Raw genomic sequence first — 16,255 nt, 5'->3', positions numbered from 1 at the left:
GGGCTATTTTTGTCCCTATCGTTCATAGAAGTTCATAGAATACACCGAATCAGAATCTGTTGGACTTTTCAAGGTTAGATGTAAGACTTATCATTGATTATGTTTCTGAGTTTAATTTTTATTGTTGATTTTCAGTCCGTAAAAAGTGTCTCGTCGTTAAAGGGTTAGCTTACGTGATGTTGTCAGAAGTCACATATTTGAAATTACAATAAATTCAATTGGGAATGAATTTTATTAAACAAATCAACCAAAACGAACTAAATTTGAGTAATATCATTCAAGAGATTTTGATAAATCTTATCAATTTGTCTACCTCTTGGCATATAACCATCCTTCGAAAAGCTTCATGTTCCAAATATTTTCAAATTGCTTTCTCAGTTTTTTTTTTACATATCTTTTTATAACTTCGAATTAAAATAGAAAAATTGAGAGATTATTTTACACTCAAATGGAAGTTTGAGAGAATAAAACATCAGTTTAAAAATCCAAAGAAACCTTAAACTATTTTTACTATTTGATAATTCCGCTATATGTATGTCTCATGTAATTTCCTGTTCGAAATTCGAACTTTACAATTTTTGCAATTTGTTTTTTACGAACATTAAAGTAAAGCAACCCATAGTATTCCAGCTTCATTACGTTTTTATTAGATCATTGAGTAACTATTTCAAGCTTCTTAGTATGACATTTTATTAATTTTCCCAACCTTGCTCGAAAATTTATTTTTGAAATTAAAAATTCAGATTGATTTTTCGAACATATACGAGATTTATAATATTTTGTGTATGCAATATGAATCTTTTGCTTCATTTACAGCTTTCAGTTTAAAAAAAATTCGAAAATACATTCTTATTTTTAGTCTCTTCGACGTATGTCTCAGTCTTCACTTTGGTGAAAACTTTCGAAACTCAAAGAAACAAGGCTCATAATATTATTTTGCACTAGAATTTCCAACTCCTTTTAATGTAATATTTCGATAATTTTCCCAACCTTGTGCTAAAATTTTAATGTAGTTTGAAAATTCGAAATTGTGTTTGAATTCTTCAAACATCGATTAAATTTTGTGCACATTAAGTTCAATTTACCTTTTATCCAAGACGCTATTAAGGATTTGAATTTCTGCACAGATCACACAGATTTCCTATTTTGTCCAAGACACATTTGGAAGAAATAAAACAGAGGATAAATAAATTTTGTCTCAAGAAATCAACAGGAAGAGAAATTTTACCTGGCTCGTCAGTGCATGACGCTGTGTCTCATTTTTTTTTTTAAATTCTAAATTAAATTCTAAATAAAAAAACTAAATTTTTAATTCATCTTTCTTTAAATGAGTCTATTAAATTTATTTTTTAGTATATGTTATATTTAATTTCACAGTTTCATTGCAAATTACTTAAAACAAATGAATTAAGAATTATAATACATTAGGTATTAAAACAAGGCAAATTTTCTTTGATCATCAACGGCTAGCTTTATGTACATGTACGACTTAAGTCGAGATACAGCTTGACGGAATTATAATCAAAATAATAATTTGACCGAGTTCCCATCTGTAACATAATCAGTAGGGTAAATGTTCTAATTCAAAACCATTTCCAGACGCTTTAACTTTGACAGAAGATTCAACTCTTTAAGTTTAATTTTTTCTGAGAAGAATTACATAAATTTGCTCCTTGACTCTTCTAGAATGTTACTGTTTAGTGAAAATTCTTTAGATATAATTTCCAAACTTCTTAAATACAAGAAAAACACACAAGTGCAAAATGCTGCAATTGGAAACAAATTAATCGAAATGGAGACAAGGAGAATTTTCTAATTGGAGACAAACAGTGTAAGTGAAACCGCGCATCTTCTTTCCCATTCTTTCCCATCTAAAACAATAAGAAAATCTCTCCAAAAAAATTATATTTCCGGGGTTTCCTATTGAAGAATTTGCAGACACTTCAGAAAAACCCTTTTTGTTCACGAAATAGGTAATTATTTCATTTTGAAAACTTCACTTACCGTTAACAATAATGATTAGAACTTAACTTAACTAAAATTAGCAAGAAATATGACATAAATGTTGAACAAAACGAATAAATAACAGTCACCTCATTGTGTTTTTCATTGGAAAACAAGATCGATCGATAAAAAATTCGATGGTGAAAAGGTACACTTTTAATTTTTCTCAGAAATAACCAAATTAAAATTTGTCAATATGAATGGATTTTCGCTCTATTTGGAGCGAAATTAACTAAATAATGAAACTATGGTATAAAAAATATATAAATATAGTAATTTAGTACTGTATTTAGCAGGAAAACAGTGACGTTTCCATTTGGAGTAGCGAAAAATTTCCATTTAGAGCAGGTTTTGAATTAGCTTAATTTACCCTAGAGGTCATTAAATTCATAAACTCTTTCGTCAACATGGAATATTATCAATGTTCTACCCAGGGGGATGACATTATCTCTGTAAAATGTGACCAGTTTTAGTGTAAATTTTTCCCTGTTTTCGTACACATTTTACGAGATATCTCCAAAACTACGTACGTTGCCAATTTGCGGTTTTCAGTTGCTTTTTCGTTATTAAAGTTTCTTTTATTTTGTATTAGTTTTATTTGCTAATTTATTCTACAATGACAGAAAACAGCTAATAAACTCAAAAGTTTTTTCAGCACGCTATAAACATATGAGAAACATAGCAAACGTCATCCCCCTGGTTCTACCAAATTTTTCAGCAAATATCATTTCATATCCGATGTTTATTATCTATCTTGCGGCTGCGCCTAAAATATCAAATCTGTCCGAAGAGCCTAGGTTCTCCGTATACTTCAATTTAAGTAAATAAATTACGAAATGTGTGGCCAACATTTGGGGCATTTCCATCTTTTTCTCTTCCCCTTCTGCCCAAATAGCCCTCTCTCTGTCTCCCTGACATTTCTCCATTAGGTTTGAATGGAAAAAAAAGTACCAAGAAAATATTACTTCTTATCACTTTGCACAAGATAAATATTCTATATATAGTGACTAAAATATATTCTGTCTAAAATGTTTCGATCGATTGTTCATGCCTTGTATCTCTCTGTCTCTTTGCAGATTATGTACATTATATACATGAGAATGAAGACACCCAGCATCGATTTGAATGCATTCTCCGAGCAACTTCCAATCCATGTCTTTCGAGGCACGTCCCATGGAACTTGTTCAACTTGAACTTGAAAATTCTCGGGTGAGTCAATATGTGTGTACCAAGTCAATCGATACAGAAACTCTCTGTTTCCTCTCACAAATACTTGCGCAGGTGAAGCTAAATGTGAGAACAAGAAAAAAAAACTAAAAAACAGTGAAATCATGTGTTGAGTGAGGAGAACCACATTCTACCATGCAGTAATTTTGCCAACTCAGTCGATGGCGAAGCACGATTTTTCTCACATTTCCCCGAAACAAGTCTCCCAAAAACAACTAAAAGCTCTCCCTTTTGCTTCACTACTATCAACCCCTTGGTCCCCCGTCTAAATACTCCGTGTTGGTGCAATTGCATGAAATGTGTTGTGAAAATGGCTCTATAGTTTTCGCTCTATCGACGATTATGTACTTGAATTTTGCAATGTGAAACCCCTCGCGAAGTGTCTCGGCTAAATCACTGAAAGCTCCCATCCTAGACACATTCAAGCAGATTTTCCACCAATATTTTGTTATGTACATTATTAACGTTCAACATCCAGCCAATTTTACGATTTCTGATGGCTTTCATCCCAACACAGTGCACCCTTGTTAATTCCTCCAGACCCCAATCCCCCACCAAAATGTTCAACGTGATGTCCCTACCCAATTATTTGCTTCTCAGTTGCCGGGATACCCTCTGTGATCACTCTGCAATTGAGTAGTGAACACAGCTGGTGGTATCTCAGTGACTGGGTGGGCGATAAGCGGCTCTAATGAATCAATAATTGACGGGTGGGTGGGTGTAAAAGCTCCCTAACCCACCCAAAAGCCCCGCTGGGGTATGATATTGTAACAAATTTGTCCTAAATTCTCATGAAATATTCATCGATATTTCCCATATAGATAGCTTAAGAACTCAATGTAGTTGTGGTTCAAATAGGGATGTTTCAGGTACTAGGGGCCATTTTAATCTCTCTCCACGAGAGAAGGGTTCCTAAACCCACCAAAATGATATAGAGAAGTGAATTTATGTTATGGTGTGGCATTTGTCACGCATGGCAAGAAATTCAATTTATATTTATCCCATTCTATTTCACATACATTATTGATTGGCCAATCGGCAGAGATATTATGTATATAATGTTTATGAGCTTATATATGATTGGGAGTATAAAAAGCTTCCTGAGAAATAAAATGTTTTTATTTCAATTGACAAAAATATTAGAATTTTTTTTAATGTGAAAATACGTTTGAAAAATATAACCAGTATAACAGCCTTATTTGCAAAGTGATTTAAAATAGGGAAAATTATTTTAAAATCCGGTTAGTGATAGTGCGATTTTAATAAACTCTTCAATAATGTAGGGACCAATTTATTGACTCCAAAAATCCAGTTAATGCAAATCTTAACTTCTGAAAATGATTTTTTTTCAAGTTACAGCTGTTAGAAGTAACTAATCACAGTTGTGTTTTTTAAATGGAAAATTTTGAGTTCAGTGTTTTGATTATATACTATTATTTTCAAAAGAAAATGATAACTCAAACCAAATCCAAGCTATATATGTACATATCTATACCCTTATGGCTCCGGCACACCTTTTAGATCAGGAAAATTTCATAAAGTCGAAATTCAAATCCCTTTCTTTCTCATATGCTTTGCAGATGTCTATCTCATTCTCTCATACTCTTCTTCTTCTTTTGAACATCACTCCAAATTCAATTTAGCTCAATCGAATTTGGTATGCAAAAGAATGAGATAGTCATATACAAAACATGTGAGAAAGAAAGGGATTCCACTTTCCACTTGATGAAATTTTCCTGATCTAAAAGATGTTCCTGAGCCATTCTAAACTTACCGACCATTTTTGGTTGTTTTTTGGTTAATTCGGTCAAATGACAAACCGCAGTAGGGCAAAATACTCAACAAATTTGTCTTAGAAAAGAGAAAAAAATAAAATTTAAACTCTATAAAGTTTGATAGTGACATTGTACCGTTTAAATATGTGTTAATTTTAAACCGGTCAATTTGGTAGGTTTAGTGTTAATCATCTCTTCACGGACTCTTCAATGTTAATTAGGATTATTCAGATTTGGTTTTCGCTTACTATGTGGCAGCACAAACAAAAATGGCGCTATTTCAAAGAAATTGTGAAATTAAAGGAGTTAGCTAAGATCATAAGGATATCTTATGACCCCTATGACCATCAACATCCTACATGATATTTTGGGTATGAAAAAGCTCTTAGCATAATAGATGACGCGTTTGCTCACGTTTGACCAAAACCGAAAAACCAAAAAAGAAGTAACATTGCACGAAATTAGGTTTTGAACTGGTCCTTCAGCCATCATATTCGCAAGACCATGGCTTAGGAGAGTTGTACCCGATGGATGGCTTACCAGCTAATAGTTAACCTCAAATAACGACTTAATTTCTGAAATTTTGGCCACTTTTAGAGCATTTTTAACAGACTTCTTTCGGATGGGATAAAAAATGGATGATCGTTGAAAACGCTTTATCGATTTTATCAGCATTCTCTTGATAAATGAAATCGAATTTGAACAAAAATATCCTACTGACTTATTTAATAACCTGTTAAGTCAGAAGATCCAGTCTGAAACTAAGATCAAAATAGTAAAATTTTTAGAATTGTTTTTCTTTATTTCAAGAAGCTTTCGATATTAATTTAAAAATTGTTATTTTGAGAAATAGGGTAAAGTGGAACAACTTGGACAGAGCTTTTTGTCTTGATAAATTTAGTACTTCATTTTTAATTGTATATTTTTAATGCTTTAGTTTAATAATTTGGTTCCTTGTGCTTAAAAACAAATTTTGTACTGTATTTATCAAGAAAATAGCCATGTCCAACTTGTAACACTAATTCCAAATAATATCACTTTACCCTATTAGTTTTTTTTTGTAAGGAAACGCACTTTTGATTTCATGAGAACAGTAATAAACTTTTTTTTTACCTGATCTTTTATATTAATTTTAACGTGAGCAGTAATACCAATAAAATTATTGAAATTGTCAATCAATCAATTAACGTTTTATAATGTTATAAAAAATTCATTATCACCGAAATTATTTGGTCAGTTGGCAACCAAAACTTGTGCAGAAAATATTATTTTAGTAATTTTTATCATTTGCTGAGAATATTATTTTAGTATCTCTATTAACTTTTAATTATTTCTCACATATCAGTTTTTTTTATGTATTGTTTTGTTAATCAATATCGTCTCTGTCTGTTAAATTGAACATCAACATCATGCCCAACTTGAGTAATACAACACAAAGAGTGATCGCCTCTTAGGAAACACCAATTAAAATGTTAAAAAATCAACAAAAACTTCAAATTAGAAATTGTAGTTATATTTAAAAAAAATGTATAATATAACCCTTTAAGTTTGAAACCTTAATCTTAAGTTTGAGAAAGCGGATCTAAGTATTCGAACATAAGTTACAATTTAAGATTCAAAAATTGTCCAAGATTTTAAAACTTAAACTTTCAAATGTAAACATTTATAAGAAAAATAAAAAAAAATCTTATAGTCAAAAAATTCCAAAAAATAATGATTTGAGATTAGCAAGAAATATTTTAATATTCTTATAAAATATTTAAACCCTAGCTCGTTCTCTAGTTGGCTAAAGGTTAAATGTCATTTTAGGCTTCAATAAATTAGAAATCACAGAGAATAAAATATTTAACGAAATTTATTATTAAAATTAAACTTGGATGCTACAGAAATTTAGAATTTAAAATAAATTTTAAAAGCCTACACAGTAAAAATTTTTGGCTGCTTTACCATGATTTTCATTGTAAATTTTACATTAAACATGTAATCGTGTGTACTAATACACATTTCTGTAATTTGTACACATTTTGTCTGAAAACTGTTTAATTTTTACACCTTTCATTTGAAAACTGTGTAATTTTACACGAAATATGTAAGAAAATATACAAAACTGTGTAATCATTCCCAGTTGATTACACGGTTTACAATAACATAAAATTTAAATTACACATTTTCAGATTACACGTTTTGTTGAAATACATAATTTATGTAACTTTACAATAATAATCGTGGTAAAAAAGCAAACCAACGATTATCCTTGTAATTTTTTTTACTGTGTAGGGATTTGAGTAAGCTCAGTGACCATAGCACTGGCTTCGTAAACTAGAAGCCATCGGTTCGATCCCTGGTCGAGCTTTGTCCAATAGAAAAGTTTTGAAACAAATAATTTAAAGCAATAAAATTCAGGGCAAAAACTAGAAGAAAGTGTAAAGATTAACAGACCAAGAGAAACGATAAATCAAAGAGTATAATTAAAGAAAAATAAATAATAACAAATTTACATAATTCCCTGCATACAAACTGGGTCTTATTATATACTAAACTATGCTTAAGAATTTATGCTACAGATTTCAAGTAAGTTTATAGCTATTTGATCACTTAACATTGCATTCTTATTTCCGTTTTAATTATATTTAGCATTAAGCAAAGTCAAAACTGACAGATATTTTTAAATTGGTCGTCAGTTGATTAACAATTGATGTAGAATTCAAATCACAAAATTTATTTAACTCATTTTTGTATTTATATCAAAATCCTGACATGCTTTTAACTAACAATCGCAAATTTTTCATGTGCTGTCACCAAGTTAATTGCCTATAGAACTAACGAAACATTTCAAATGAACTGTTTTCTGTGATAAATTACGGATTGAAATAAAATTACCAAAGACATTTTTAGGTAATAGATATACCTCTTTAGAATTTTCTCTCATGTGAAACATTTTAGCAAGTTCTGAATTTACCATGTCTATTGTATTTTAAGTCTTTAAAGTGACTTCCGCAACGCTTGTCGTGTCAATTTTGCAATGGGGATTCCCTGTTTTGACAAGAAAAAAAAAGATCTTCAAGATTCTCAAGAAAGACTATAAACTGAGGTCAAAATGAGGAGAGAAGTGAATGAAAAGATATGCTGAAACATTAGAAAAGCTCAATGTTTAGTTCATTTGTGTTCGATTGCGCATCAAATGCACTATTCTTACGCAACCGTACTTCATCGAGGCACTTGGCTCTGTGTCAGCACAGGCAGATATTAGTGTCCACCTTGTGCTGCTATTTATCACATGAATGTGCAATTATTAATTATAATATGAGCTTTAATGATATATTATCGCTACTAAAAGATCAAACGCCCATTTTTATACACTTTAGCCTCCCTTTCTTAAATGCCAAAGAAGAATCTCTCGAGAAAATTGGCATTTTGCACATATTGCAATATATTGTCCTCCCCCTATCATTTCAAGTCCTATTTAAAAAAAAATAGTATCTGTGAATAATTAATAAAGTATTCTGAATGGCTATTTTTTTCTTACACCACAAACTAACGTCATGAAATAATTAGTTTAAGCACCATTGTCATTCAATAAATTATAGCAATTTTACACGGTTGTGTCGAAACACTGAGAATATTTTTTTTAAACCTCTTTCTGTCTTACTCTTAGTCCGTCTATTTATGTGGTAGAAGAGGGTAGATCTAATACTTCAAACTTAGAATAACAGAGTGGAGCAATTAAACTATATTTTTTTCATTAAAATTAATGAAAAGAAAAATTGGATCAGACAATACAATATTAATTGCAGGCTAAAAGTTCTAATAAATTTTATTAAGGTAAGTGTACCAAATTCTGGCCAGTTTGCAATTCCGGCAACCTTTTTTATGCCTGGAATTTCCATGAATTTTTAGTTTTTGCATACTCTAGAGATTATACAATATAATAAAATAACAAAAAAATTAGCTTCGATAAACTAGAAGATGTGTAAATGACATTGGAAAAATTCCCAAAGGGGAAAAAACTATGAGAATGAAGGTGACCGAAATAGGCCACAAAAGCTATGTATAAATATTTATTAATTTTCAAATGTATTAAGAATTACTTAGGAGAAAATAAAAATGGTAAACTGACTATAAGGTTCCAAGCAAAACTCCTTAAAAAAAAGTAACAAAAAAATTAATTTCTATTAAAAATATTACATTTCAAACTTGAGATTTTGGCGCTTGCATGCAACTATACCGAAATTCGGCACACTTACCGTATATCTTGTAAAATTCAACTTGAAAATAAATTGCTAATATTTTTTTAAAAAATTTACTTAAGATATTTTTAAGATATATTCAACAAAATACCATAAAATACTTAAGTCTTATCGGGCTTTGGTGGTTGGCTATAGTTTTGAATGTTTCAAACGTGTTTAATATATTGAACCGAATAGCTTTAATCAGTCTCTTAAAAAAAATGAAAAATGGTTGCAACATAAAAATATATTATCTTATTATTATTATTTTTTAAATAATAAGGTATGTGTCCAGCACCTTTCCTTTAAAGAATCATTCAAAAATGATTTGAAAAAACATATTTCCGTATTCACAAATTATTTCTTAATAACTCTGTTTTTATTTTTTTATTTTTCTTTAAACACTAACCAAAAATATTAAAAATTCACAGAAGAAAGGAAATTAAGATTTTACAAATTATAAGAACCAATTTTGTAAAAAAAAGGAAATATTGCATTTTCCAAGTACTATTCATTCGATTTATAAAAGAAAGGAAAGTAAACACATAGGTAAATATTTAAAAATAATATTAATGTTATAAAGACTATAATTACTATTTTCTTAATTTATAACAATTAATGTTTTTTTTTAATCTTTTAAGTTTTTGAAGATATTGGCGTAGAATGATACCTCTGAATTGTGGCACCTTTTAACAGCGCTTTTTTCTACAAATTTTAAATAGGACTGAACCTTAACCTAATGTAATGTAATTTCTTAATCGGTTTATAGTACTTAATTATATCACACCACTCCCCCCCTATCACAGGACCTGTTTAGTACTATTCCATCTCAGAAGTAGTAGGTACTTGAAATTTGTAAAGTCTTTAACCCGATGTTATATAAATTTTTTTAAAAGTTATACAGATCTTGTAAAAAAAAAATCGAATAGCTACAAAATTGATTTAGAGTACAATGGCATGGATTTGATCGTTTTTTTAATATGAAATTATTTATTATTAAATTAATTTTTAAATTCAATTACCAAGAAATTCATATTGAGCCTTCTTAACAAGTTGAAATTTTCTTGCAAAATGTAGAGTTACAAAATAATCAATTTTTTTTTCTTGGTGTCATTAATCTTATAGTATTATTACGAATGTGATCTTCTAACTAAACTCCGCCCACAAAATGAATTTAGCCACGCCTCCTTCATTTTATTAAATTTATCTATTTTCTAAAAATATTTTTTGCGCTATTTGTCGATAACTTATACTGAGGAAAACATATTAATAATGTCACATAATTACACCAAAAACTATTTTTTTATTAATTCTAAATTGAGTAGAAATATTAATTATTTAAGAAAATATCCACTATTTATTTTTCTGCTAAAAGTGTCCCTTGCAGCAATTTCACTTTCGAAAAACAAATAATAAATCAAATTTAACAATATTTCATTTTCTACTGCAGCATTATTAAATGCAAATTACTAGGTGATTCATAAATTTAAATAGAATGTTATGCTATATTTTTTGCACTTTCATTGCCACACTCTGTACAAACAATTTAAAGAGAAAAATCAAGTAGAAAAAAAGCTTTTCAAGATGAATTTGCATAGAAACAAAGACGAATGTTCAGATTCTGGATTGTTATGTAAAATATAGTGAAAAAAAGACAGATAGAAATAAATAAATAGAAAAACTTGCGAGTCAGTTGAGACTTGTGAATCCCACGTTACAGCTGACTCATATATTCAATCTCCAACAACTAATTGTAAGGTGATCTTAAAGTTGACAGTTTGTTCAATGTATACCCAAAAAAAAACAATCACCTGAAAATTAAAGAGAGTGTTTCCAATTGACTGTGGTACAGTGTTGCAATTGGGAAGAGAGAGAGAGGATAAATTTGGATCAAATTCAGTGTTTAAGTGACAATTACAGAGGTAAAAAAACGATTTTGTGTAAAATTTATAATTTGGGTGCAATAAAATTGGCCACTGATGTGTTCAATTTGAATTATAGCGTTCATAACGATTAAATCTCCCGACACAGTGTCTATTTTCGTGGCACATTCTCGGATTTTTGGGGGCCTCGTGGGCTTTTTTGCACCCAACAGTTACCCGAAAGTTAATCCTCATGCAAATATTTGGGTTGACATCTGCTGCATCAGCACATACAGTCACATCCAAATGATTTCTCTGGCCCAAAAATGCTTGGGGAAAGATTTAAGTGTGGATATACAAATGAGTTAGTATGCCTCGATGGCACAATTTTGCATGGGCCAATTGCCCAAAATGCACTTGCATCGCCCCCCGTAGACTAATTCCTCAATCAACCACGAGGTTATCATTCGAATTGACTCTCTTTTCATCGTCTATGTCGACACGGGGTCACTTTCAAATAAGACTTCGTCAACTGTCAGATTTTGCTAATTTTAGTACACAAGATACAAAATCAAAGAATTTGTTGTATTTTGCAACTATCTACAACATTGAATAAAATTGAATATAATTGAAAACAATTTCCGTTGAAACTTTTAATTTCTACACATATTTAACACAAATAGATTAATTATAATTAATTAAATAAATAGACTAATTATAAAAATATGAAAAATAATTTATAGACGGTCTCTTTGTTCTTGAGACCAAAATCTAAATAAAAATTGAGAACCTAATTGAGGGACCTGATCAATATCCCTAAAGCCAAACTCCCGAAGGCCAAAATCCCAAACGCCAAATTCCAAAAAGGTTAAATTCCCAAAAGCCAAAATCTCAAAAAGCCAAAATCTCGAAAGCCAAAATTCCGAAAGGCAAAATCCTAAACGTCAAATACTGAAAAGGTTGAAATCTCGCAATCAAAAATCCTAAAAACCAAAATCCAAAAAACCAAAATCCCGAATGCCAAATTCCGAAAAGGCTAAAATCCCGCAAACCAAAATTCCAAAAAGCCAAAATCTCGAAAGTCAAAATTCTGAAAGGCAAAATCCTGATCGCCAATATTCTGAATGCCAAAATCCTGAATGCCAAAATCTCGAAAGCCAAAATTCCGACAGGCAAAATCCTGAACGCCAAATACTGAAAAGGCTAAAATCCCGAAAGACAAAATCCCGAAAATTAAAATCTCAAAAGCCAAAATCCGGAATGCCAAATTCCGAAAAGGCTAAAATCCCGAAAACCAAAATTCCAAAAAGCCAAAATCTAGAAAGTCAAAATTGCGAAAGGCAAAATCCTGATCGCCAATATTCTGAATGACAAAATCCTGAATGCCAAAATCTCGAAAGACAAAATCCCGAAAGCCAAAATCCCAAAAGCTAAAATCCCGAAAACCAAAATTCCGAAAGTCAAAATCCCAAAATCCAAAATTCTGGATTATTAAAAGTGTCATAAGTAATTAATAATTAATTAAATTAATAACTTTCTTTCTTTTGGGAAAGAAATTAATTTAACTCACCAAAAATAAGAAAAAAATCATTAAATTTCATAAGACAGAAACGAGAGGAAAATATGCATGAAACACTGCAATTCTTAGTGTTCTTCACAAATACGGTGTTACTCTCTATCTGACGTATTATATATACTTCGAAATAGCCATTTAAGTGATAACGTTCTGTAGAAAAATCTCTACTCGACCACTCTAAACATTGAGATAAGAATGAGAGATTGACCTCTTCTGTGAAATTAACTTTCTGCGAAATAATAGAGATTTTTTCAAAACATTCTTAACAAATTAAGTCTCTTTGATATTCAGAGATAAAGTAAGAGACTTTTTTGCAAATAAATAAGAAAATTATTGGCTCATATTACTAAGTAATTTTTTGCCTGGAAGCCGCACCATAAACCACACACTAAACAATAGGCCACGCCCCTTTTTTTATAATTGTAATAATTAAGGTTAATATTGATTGGTTTTACAATTGTCCAATAAAGCTTTCTCTTGCTTAATTGTTTAGTGAATATTATTACAACTAAATTTTTAAAATATAATAATATAAAAATTAGTGGTTTATTTATTTATTTATTATAACAATAAGTACTCTGGAGATAATGATTGTCTTGAAAGGAAGTTAAATCTAAATAAATAATTAAAGATTGAGTGTTAAGGTTTACCGCCGTCTTAGCATTTGATGACCAACCTACATAGCAAAATTGAAAAATGATCTTTCGGACATCGTAATGCGTCGTTTGAAACATCTGTGTTATTTAAAAGAGTAACTTCTGGGGCTAAATAAAGGATAAAAATCAAATATTTCTTCGCGAACTAAATTAGTACATGCATGACTGAAAAAATCTTTATGGTTTTTCCTAATAGTCGTGAGTAAATTAATAAAATGTAATCTTCGAAAATTCTATTAAAACCTTTTCAAAGCTTTTGGTTATAAATGCGAATAATTACTAAAATGACCAGAATATTTAGAACATGTACTACTAGTCAAAAAAGGCCATTTAGAAATCCTTTTCAAAATGATAGATTATATTTCATCATTTGAAAGGCACACTAGTGCCTCTTGAAATTTTGTAGGCACATTTATCACGATAAGATGTATTTCACCGTAAACTTAATACTCACAACAGTATATTTTTTACCCGAGCGAGCAATAAAGACGACTTTTACATTATTTTTATTGGTTTTTGATTTAGTCTATTATTAAATAAACAGAAAAAATAATAGTTTTAAACGATCCTCGGTGACCCTTTTAGATACATAGGGGAAGGTTTTGCACCTTCGTAACGTCGCAGGTTCGTAAATGTTGATTTTTTTTTCCAAGTTACTAAATGAATATAATCCATGGTCATATATTCTAATAGCTAATCCCATACCTTACATTTCCTGACAGACTTGGGAGCCTAGGACTTTGTCCTGGATCCTAGGAGCAAAAATAAAAAATGGGCCTAAAATCGTAATTCCGATGTGTATTATTTTATGCATTTTTTCACGCTTAAATAGTCTTTTCGAAGAAAAACAACATTCCAAGTTATAGAGGGTTTATCAGGGTTAATATTCACCGTGAAAATCTTTCGCTCGAAGGGGGTCGTTTTTGTGGGCGGAGGAAAATTCACAAAGATTGCCTTCTCTGCAGATTCGTAAAAATATCAATCAAAATCATTGACTACCAACTCTGTGAATTCCAGACTGTTTTGGGTCACACTGTGCATGCCGTTCTGGATATTTTGACCCATCCAGAGATTCCACTGAACAAGTTGACAAGAAAATTGTGATATTACAACATTTTTCAAGAAAATCTCGAAGAAAGACACGCACTAGTTTTTCGAGTGTCAAAAAACATGTGTTTAAAAAAATTGTTTAAAATTGATTTTTAATGCGTGATACCTCCTACAAATGGTGAAAACAAGTAGATGAAAGTTCCATCTAAGTAGTGATGCACAAATTTTTGTGTCCGATGTAATGTTTTCGGTGAAAATGAGGCCTACAGAGGTTGGAAAAACTGGTACGAAGCAGAGTTAAACCGGACACATTCATAAAAAATGCTACTACATTTTCATTTACCTGTAGAGGAAAATCCAAGGACTTCCAGGAATTTTATGTGGCAGAATTACGAACCCAATAAGTAAGAGATTTTTTTTGATATAGTGATATAATTGATTCGGTTTGTGTGGTATTCAGTAGAAAATCTTAAATCTTGGACTCCTTTTTTAATACGAACCTGCAAAATCTTCCCCTAGATAGATATTTTATTATCATCAAAGCTCTCTGGAATAATCCATTACAAAATTTATATAAAAAAAGAAATTTGCAATTACTTTTTCTGCGGCCACCGTCGTCTTAGCGTTGGTTACCAACCTAATCCGGAGTGAAAACGGTGGAATTTATTCTTAACATTTCTTCCACACAATCATTGCTATTTTTTCTTTGAAATTTTGATAGCCTAACTTACATGGAAGCAGCTATAATATTCTTAGAACATGGAGCAAATGTTGCACATTTCAAGGGTTTCCCATTTCCCAGTGGGACGGCAAAATAAACAACCACGATAAGCCATTAACAAGGTCATTTCGTTGCAACTCAATCATTCTGCTCTCCTCCCATTGGAGACGCCTGGTCATTGCCAAATAAAATTGATCAAAGAAAATTCTTTATGTAAGAAAAGCACATGAGGTCAAAAGGTCTCTTCAGATTCTTGCATCAGGAGAGTCCTTATATCAAATTTCATGAGAAAAAAAAACAGCTAAAATCGAATTGTTCAATGGAGACGCCTGGTGATGCGAGATACTTTGAGAAGTTCGTAAGATTATAAAGTTTATGTTTAATGGGTGGATTATAGAGGCATATAATGGTTCTCTAAGTACTTCTGTTTGACATAATTTCTATGTTTTCACTGCCAAAATGCATAAAAAGAACGTCGGTATGTTGTGTGATATGTATTTGAGGCAGTGGATGCGCCTGGTGATTTGTTTATCATCAATTATCACGTCAGCTGAAGGATTTTACTATGTGTATCTCTGTCTCATTGATATTTTCCAGGCATTGTCTGCCTGGTTGAGTGTGAAAAATGACCCAAGAAAAGCCCAATCGCGAGATTAAGAGGAAGACAATTGAGCAGTGGGGGCGCCTGGTAGAGAGATAAGTCTGATCAGGAACTTAAGCATGAGGCGCACGCGCTGGCGCATTTTAATCGCTCAATGGGCTCAACAATGGCCATTGCGAGAGCACAGAAAAAACGTTCTAAATTGTCCCAATTAAACTGCCAACACGTTTAGAACCTACAAATGTAGCTAATTATATACTTGTGCCACACAATATTGAGTGATCTCTTTTTTTTTATGCCCAACACAGCCAGATGTTTGCACATATTCAGACAGTTGCATTGTGTGTTAGTACAGTGATAAATTTGTCCTACACTGGACCACCTGATGGGCTAAAAATTGAGCTGTATCACCTGAATTTTCTGCTGTCTGAATTTATCTCACTAGACATTCTGGGAGAGGATGCAGTGATTGAGGGGCGTGTATGAATGATGCTTTTCCTCCATATATAACAAACTAATTTGAGTAGCACCTCAATGGTGTATGCTTGTGTTGATGG

The 16,255-nt window shown here is 31.2% G+C and overlaps 1 long non-coding RNA gene across 2 annotated transcripts in view; it reads left to right on the top strand.

The window, feature by feature from the left end:
• Nucleotides 1–12,394, top strand: part of LOC129798252 (uncharacterized) — a 50,254-nt gene extending 37,860 nt beyond the window's left edge. Inside the window, exons 2-3 of one of the 2 annotated variants that reach the window (XR_008751402.1) lie at nt 3,081–11,154; nt 11,234–12,394. This is a non-coding gene — a long non-coding RNA (uncharacterized LOC129798252). Of the gene's footprint in view, nt 1–3,080 lie in introns of both variants that reach the window. The other variant, XR_008751401.1, reaches the window with a different exon arrangement.
• Nucleotides 12,395–16,255: the final 3,861 nt, after the last annotated feature.

The sequence above is a fragment of the Phlebotomus papatasi genome, chromosome 1 (genome assembly GCF_024763615.1).
Source record: "Phlebotomus papatasi isolate M1 chromosome 1, Ppap_2.1, whole genome shotgun sequence".
In the NCBI taxonomy this organism is placed as follows: Eukaryota; Metazoa; Arthropoda; class Insecta; order Diptera; family Psychodidae; genus Phlebotomus; species Phlebotomus papatasi.
Note: the sequence above shows the minus strand (reverse complement) of the source record. Positions and strands in the feature narration are given on the sequence as shown.